This window comes from Schistocerca nitens, chromosome 4 (assembly GCF_023898315.1).
Source record: "Schistocerca nitens isolate TAMUIC-IGC-003100 chromosome 4, iqSchNite1.1, whole genome shotgun sequence".
Lineage (NCBI taxonomy): Eukaryota > Metazoa > Arthropoda > Insecta > Orthoptera > Acrididae > Schistocerca > Schistocerca nitens.
This window is the reverse complement of record NC_064617.1, coordinates 424687666-424694930: the sequence shown is the minus strand read 5'-3', so window position 1 is coordinate 424694930 and position 7265 is coordinate 424687666.

Sequence of the window (7265 nt, the reverse complement as noted above, 5' to 3'; positions counted from 1 at the left end):
ATCAGCAGTGATTACCTTCAAAAGGAACCTCAACTTCAACTTCATGCCGACCTACATGCAAATTTCCTTTTGTTTGGGAATCAGTAGTCAGACACTACCACACACAAATACGTATCATGTAAATTTTCTGTCTTCAACTTGTGGGTGCCACCCAATGAAATTTTCAGTATTTCAGAATGTGTTTGTATGGTTATTTTTAACTGGAGTTCTGGGTCCATCTTCCTTTGAAATTGATTGTCCCCCTCTTTAAATATTTAAATAATATTCAAGCTGTGCTGCAGAGAGAAGAGACTCTTCATAGACCTCCTATAAAACTGCATAGGCCTCAACTGATATTTTGTTGAGATGACAGCAGAATTTCATAACAGCATGTTGTTCATTGTGCATTGCCTCTATTGATGTGGTAGGCAATATCGAACATGCCTCAGCATGCCTACCTCTCACAGGTGGAAACCAGGAACGCCGACAATGAAATTAGTATGGCATGTTTGTTACACATGAAGCTGATAAAACATCAATAAGACAAACTTCTAGTGTGATAAATTGTGACCGTAAAAAATGATTATAATCATATTATTTATTGAATAGCCCTTCTGAATTCTCTGTACAGCAGATCTCTTACTCATTTATATGCATTCTTTTAAGGATATCCATAAGGTGCTCTATCAAAGGCTTCTCCACAATGTATAAAACAAGTCCTGGTCATAGCAGTTTGAACCAGAAACAGTAGTGGTGCTATTCCTTTTCTTGCACTTAAACCTTTCCTAAACTCAAACTGTGCCTCACCAATGATTTACTCACATTCATATAACTTTTGGTGTATGACTTGCAGAAATATTTCAAAGGAATGGCTCATAAGGCTAATGAGTCTATGACCTTCATATATTTGTGTATTCCTCTTTTTTGGTAAGGGAATGAACATTGATAATAACCACTGAGCATAGTAATGACCTGTATCATAAATTTTGTTAAAAAGTTTGTGTAAAACTCTGTTACTTTGTTCAGCAAGAAGTTTAATGGTCTCTTCTGGAATTTCACCAGGTTCTATTGCTTTACTGTTTCTGAGTTTCATGTGGCTCAAAACCCAATGAAGCAACAGGACCTGATGACATTCTGGTGGAAAAATAAATGTTAGAACTTGTGAAATACAGGAGACTTGGGGGGGGGGGGCAAAAAAAAAAAAAAAAAAAAAAAAAAAAAAAAAAAAAAAAAAAAAAAAAAAAAAAGGTGCAAAATTGGCTTTTTCAAGAATGCAAGCTCTTTTATAGACAAAGCTCTGTGTGTGTGTGTGTGTGTGTGTATGTGTGTGTGTGTGTGAGAGAGAGAGATCTAGCTGTACCTCTCAATCTGGAAAGATTTTGGATCAATAAATCAAATAAACAAGTGTATCAGCCATTGTCTGAAGTTAAAGACTATATAATGTGGTCCTACTGCTTCCTATCAGTTTTATTTCTTAAATTTAAGACTTCTTTCATTATGTGGCAGTAACACTAACACAATGTTCTTATTTTACATGATAGCCTTCAACAACATAGTGTCACATTTTAGATGTGCACATTGTGGTCACAGGTTAGCAGTCAAAAGACCATAGGTTTTGAATTGTATATCAAGAATTTATGCTATTTCAATCGTTCCATCCACTGTGCATCTGTTATGTATTTGTCAGAATGTCAGCTCCATTTACTGCAGACTTAATGTTATGTGTGTGTTTGGTACCTTTACTTTTGGCTCAATAGCTCACAACTGATCTGATGATTACTAGTGGATAAATAATTCCATTCTGTTTGGTCTAATTGGTAATGTTAATTTTCCCTACTGTGCAGAGTCCTGTAAGCACTGTTCTTCCTTTCTTCATATCTATGAGTGTCCAGCCTGGTATTTTTTATTTTGCCTCATTTGCTGCACATAATGATCTCAATATCATGATAATACTAGTTTCTATTATAGCCATGAATTTGTCTCCATTTAGCTACAAAACCAACAATTTGATCATTAAATTATCTTCACTCACTATATGGCATTTAATTGTTTAAAATATCTGTACTGGTACATATTTTGATATTTATGAAAATTTGTGTACTGTATTTGGTGCTTTATTACTTAAAAGTTCTGAAATAAACATGGTTGTTGTTTAAGAAAATACACTATTCATTTCTTATTGTAACATTTCAATTACCAAGTGGTATTTACTTTTTTCATCCCTAGAGTCACAATGCCCTTTTTGTTCCAAAGTTTTTCTGCGGCTGTTCTATAGTGACATTGTCTGCCTGTGTTCTAGGAATTTTACTATCTTTACTGTACCTTCTTTACCACACATTAATATTTTTTCCTTTGATTGCACATTATCATCACTGCAGCTAGAAGTGTAGAATAGAATAGAATTTTTAATGTCGCATGACATGTTGTATACAGTCATTTGATTGAAACATTGGGGACTCATCAATGGCAAATTTAGTTTAGTTTATTTAATTGGGATTGTCTTAACTGTGACTATCTCATTCATTCTTTAAGAAAAGAGCAAAGATTCTTCTTATGTCACCATGTTTGATTAAAAAAGCTATATTCAGTTTAGCTTAATCTTTGGTTTTATTTTCATTCTACAAGAGTTCTGGCTGCGTTCAGAATATGTGACAGAACTGCCCAGCTTTTAATTCCTGACAGTGGGGTCTAGAGAAAACTCACTTGGGCTAACCCCAGCACATATGTATCGCATTTGCTTCCCTTGCTATCTGTATTCACTTATCTCATAAACTACATTTACGTTATTCCTGACTTTGATCTACTTGTTAAAATTTCAGCATGTGTTTCACTAATCTACTTAGGAGGACATATTCTTTCAGTACCTCCTAGTGGCAATAATATATACTTGCCTTAACCTATTGCTCACTGTTTGCACAATGAAGACTTTCATGACTGGTTGTTTTAGCTGCTGGGGAATCTTCCGTGGTGTATGTTCATGGTACATGAAACATTGAAGTTCCTGGTGTTTCATGCACAGCTGCTCTGGACATCTCCAAAGGTGATCATGAGTGTTGTTGACTACTGTGTCAGACATTGGAGAGTGGCTTAAATACAATGAAAAAGGGGAATGCTAGAAATTAACTGCTGATAATCTCAGAGCTGAGCACCCGTAAACCTCAAATACAAACATAAGAAGTTTAGTTTTTGTTTTGGAAGGTTGGAACATGAAGTTTTTTTTCAGAAAGTAACACCTACTGACCAATATTTGCATAAGAACTCCAATCATCATCTGCAAAAAAAGAGGGGTATCATTAAAAGCTTGACGACAACAGGTCCAAAAGAATTTGCATTACCAAAACACCTGCATGCTGAATTAGAACATCTGAATAAGCTTTCAAGAAAAAATGGCTACTCAGAAAAAGAAGTAAATAGAGTTCTTGACCAAAGGACAAGTATGAAACACAGTGATGGAAGAATACACTTTCTCTCCTTTTCATTAAAAAGAGTAAGTGATCACGTACAGAAGATTTTACTGATACACAACATCAGTCCAGCTTTTAGACCAACAATGAAAATATTTCAAGCCCTCAAATCTGTATATGATAGACACACTCATCTATCAGAAAGTGGTGTATATAACTGTGTACATGTGGTAAGGTCTACACTGGAACTACAAAAATAATCATGAATACATCCTGAAGGAACACAACAGGCTTTGCCAACTACGTAATGTAAAAAATCTGCTATAGCAGACTGTGTTATTAGCCAAAAATAGGCAGAGGAGCCACTCTCTGAAAATCAAGTGTAAATTTCTACGATAATGATTTTCTACAGTGTTTATCTCTAACATCTGGCCCAGCAGTTGGCAAGGCCCAGTGGAACCAAGTGCACCTGTGAAAACATCCAATGCAGATCTGGACAAAATGTCAGGAACAAAATTGTTTCAAGGATCATAACTGTACAACCCAGAAGATTGGCAGAAGCTATTGCTCACTATGTTGATTATTGTAACTGGGGAAGTAGGGATGGAAATGAGTTGCAATTTTTAATTAAATTAATTAACCTCCCACATATATACTGCCATCTCATTATTAGCTGTGCATCTGCTGGCTACAAGACTGCTGGAATAGTCTCACAAGTGGTAAAATTTATGAGGATAAAATGATGGACTTACAAGTAGCCAGCAGTTACATACATACATTTATTATAGAAACAAATAATTAACTTGCTTTCTCATGGTCTTTTGTGGTGGCATGTCTGAATAAAATCTTCTCTCCTGACAACAACAGCAGAGATAGCCATCAAAAGCTCTAGATTTTTATTCAAATTGACACAGCTTGAAAACTGAGAAGATTATATTCAAATATTTGACTTAAATAAAAACAAAACAATACTATTATAAGCTCATTAAATCACACAATTGCATGGCTTATGCACATTGATTACATTTCTTTGAACAGACACCATTTAGGATAACTGAAAGAAGGTATGTGTGCTTCAAGCCACATAATATACCAAACCACATGGGGAAGGTAGCAACAGACTCAGTAAATTAGACACCTACACAGGAATGAGCAAACAAGCTCAGTTAGACTAATAACAGTAAACCAACCAAATAACATCATGGTTCCCCCTCGTCTTCACTCTTTCTGGAGCAAGTGTTCAAGATTTGTATAACGTTGATTAGGATTATGTTGTACTTCAGAAACTGAAGCTGACATAAAACTTCTCTCATTTGTCTTTATTCATATTGGTCTTTAGGCCCAATGACTACTAATATGCATCTCCAAATGGTCTTAAGCTCATTTGGCAGTTCACTCAACTTTGTTGAAGGTGAAGCAAGGTCCTACTGCTGTATTACATGGGCTGATAACACCTTTGAGGTTACCAGAGTATGGCAGTTGCTTTGCAAGTGTAACAAATTTTTCCAATTCTACTAGTGGCAACTTGGCACATGGGGGTACCTTTTTTTTTTAAAAAGTTAACCCATATGTTAATGGACATAACAGTGGCACTGTACATGAGTTATATATATCTGTTCTACTTACAAATTAACTGCAGGCAATTGGGATCTACTATTAACAGCAACTCTGTCATCAACACATTGCTCAAGGGATTTGTCTCTGGCAGTGGGAATTTTGTTTTCTCCAAATAGAGGAACTCACAGTACACCCTTGAGACAGTGTCCTATGAGAACCCAGTGCCTGCATGATTCAGAGATCAAGTTTCCCAGATGTTGGTACTCACAATCTTGCCATAATCAAATACACCTGCACATTCTATTCTCAACTGTCACAGTGAAGACCAGTGGAAAGTCCAACAACATCCTAGTTACGCCACATGGAGTAAACTCTCTCCAACACAACACCTATTTCTAATTCAACTGCTTTTGAGCATAGTGCTACACAATTTATTTGCAAATATCTGAAATTGAAGAAGAATGATTAATACTTTTCTGTGGCTGCTCCTGCACAGAAGTTATTTGACCACAAAGGCTGGTGATTGGTGATGCAGATAAACTGTTTGCCAATGTTGTTTGTCTTCTATCAGTAGAGAACAGGGAAGTTGAGGTATCAAGGAAATGTGTGAAATTTTTTGGCATCTTGGCTCCCAAGCTTTATATTAGTGGGATTGCGGTTTATTCATCTCATGATGTACATTTGTGATCCATGCATGCATGACTGAAGGAACAGACACTACAGTGACTACAGCTACTATGAAATACATGAACTGTGAATATGGATCATTAGCTATATAATATAATGATGACTATGAAAATTTGTGCCACACTGGGATTCACACCCAGGTTTCCTGCTTTTTGTGAGTAGTCGCCTTATCACTTGGTTACCTGAGCATGACTCATGGCCAGACCCAAACTTCCATATTACTTGAAAGTCACTTGCCCACTGTCAGCAGATAAATACAATACTGCAGTGCCTGTGTTAATCCACATTACGTCATAACTCACATTAACAAAGGCACTGCAATATAGTATTTATCTGCCAACACTGGGCAAGCGACTTTCAAGTAAAAATGTCTCACCCATATGGGAATATACATAACAGAGTATGAGTACAGGTTGTAGACACATGGCTGATGGCATATGGAAGTTTGGGTCTGGCTGTGAGTCGTACTTAAATAGTTAAGTGGTAAGGCAACTGCTCGTGAAAAGCGAGAAACCGAGGTTCAATTCCCAGTCCAGCACAAATTTTCATTGTCATCTTTCCATTCTATAGCTAATGGTATTCAATATTCTAAACTGTGAATAAATTTCAAGTATCTAATGTCTCGTGTCTCACTGCCATTCTTGGGGACCATCAATAATGTGTATTAGCACTGAGATGACCACTGGTAATGATGTGCATTACTTTGCTGATAATGTACATTATTTATACCAATAAATAAGATTAAGAAGACTTCAAAACACTAAGCTTTGTTTGATTTGTGATGTTGTTTTACTTTACCTTAAGATTTCCTTATTACATCTATGTACATTAAACTCATGTACTGAGATATCTACATGTATGAGTACTGGCACCTCATTTCAACAAAGTATACTACAGCACAACAGATAGGATGTTCCACCCATTGTGCCTGAAATTTGAGACTTAATTGTGAGCCTACCCTATTCTACTGTTTAACAAATGAGAATTATTAAATATGGGAATAAAATAATTCACAGTTTTTCCATATTGGCCATTCTTCCAACAATAAAAATGTTTTCTAGCTTACGTGAACACATTCAGTTCAAGATAATGAACTCGGGGTGAAAAACCATCTATCATAAAGTCACAGCCCAGTTCAAGGACCTACTTTTTAAAAAATCTGCTGTTGCTCTCACAGCACACACTGAGGCTGAGATTGATTTTGTTCATATCTATTGCTATAATAAGTGCACAAATCAGTAGTAACTCAATGGAGAGGGTACTTGATTTTACTGAAGAGACAACCACAATAATTCTGAAGACAACACAAGCCCTTCATTGTGACAGGTTTTGGGCAGTCAAAAATGTTCTCAATCAAAGATTGGACGTGAGAATGAAAGAGAAGCTATGGCTAGTACCAGTCCACAAGTATGAAACATGGTATGCATCCTTTCCATGGTGTAGGGGTTATCACGCTGACTATACATGCAGTAGGTACATTGTTTGATTTTAGTCCACAATTCTGATTACTCTTGTGTTACCCACATTAGGAGTACACCTGCAGCAATATTTGTTTTGGTGTTCTGGATTTTGGAAGAATCCAAAGCACCATGCATTATGTAGTACATACGTATCGTGATTTTACGTGGAGTGCTATGA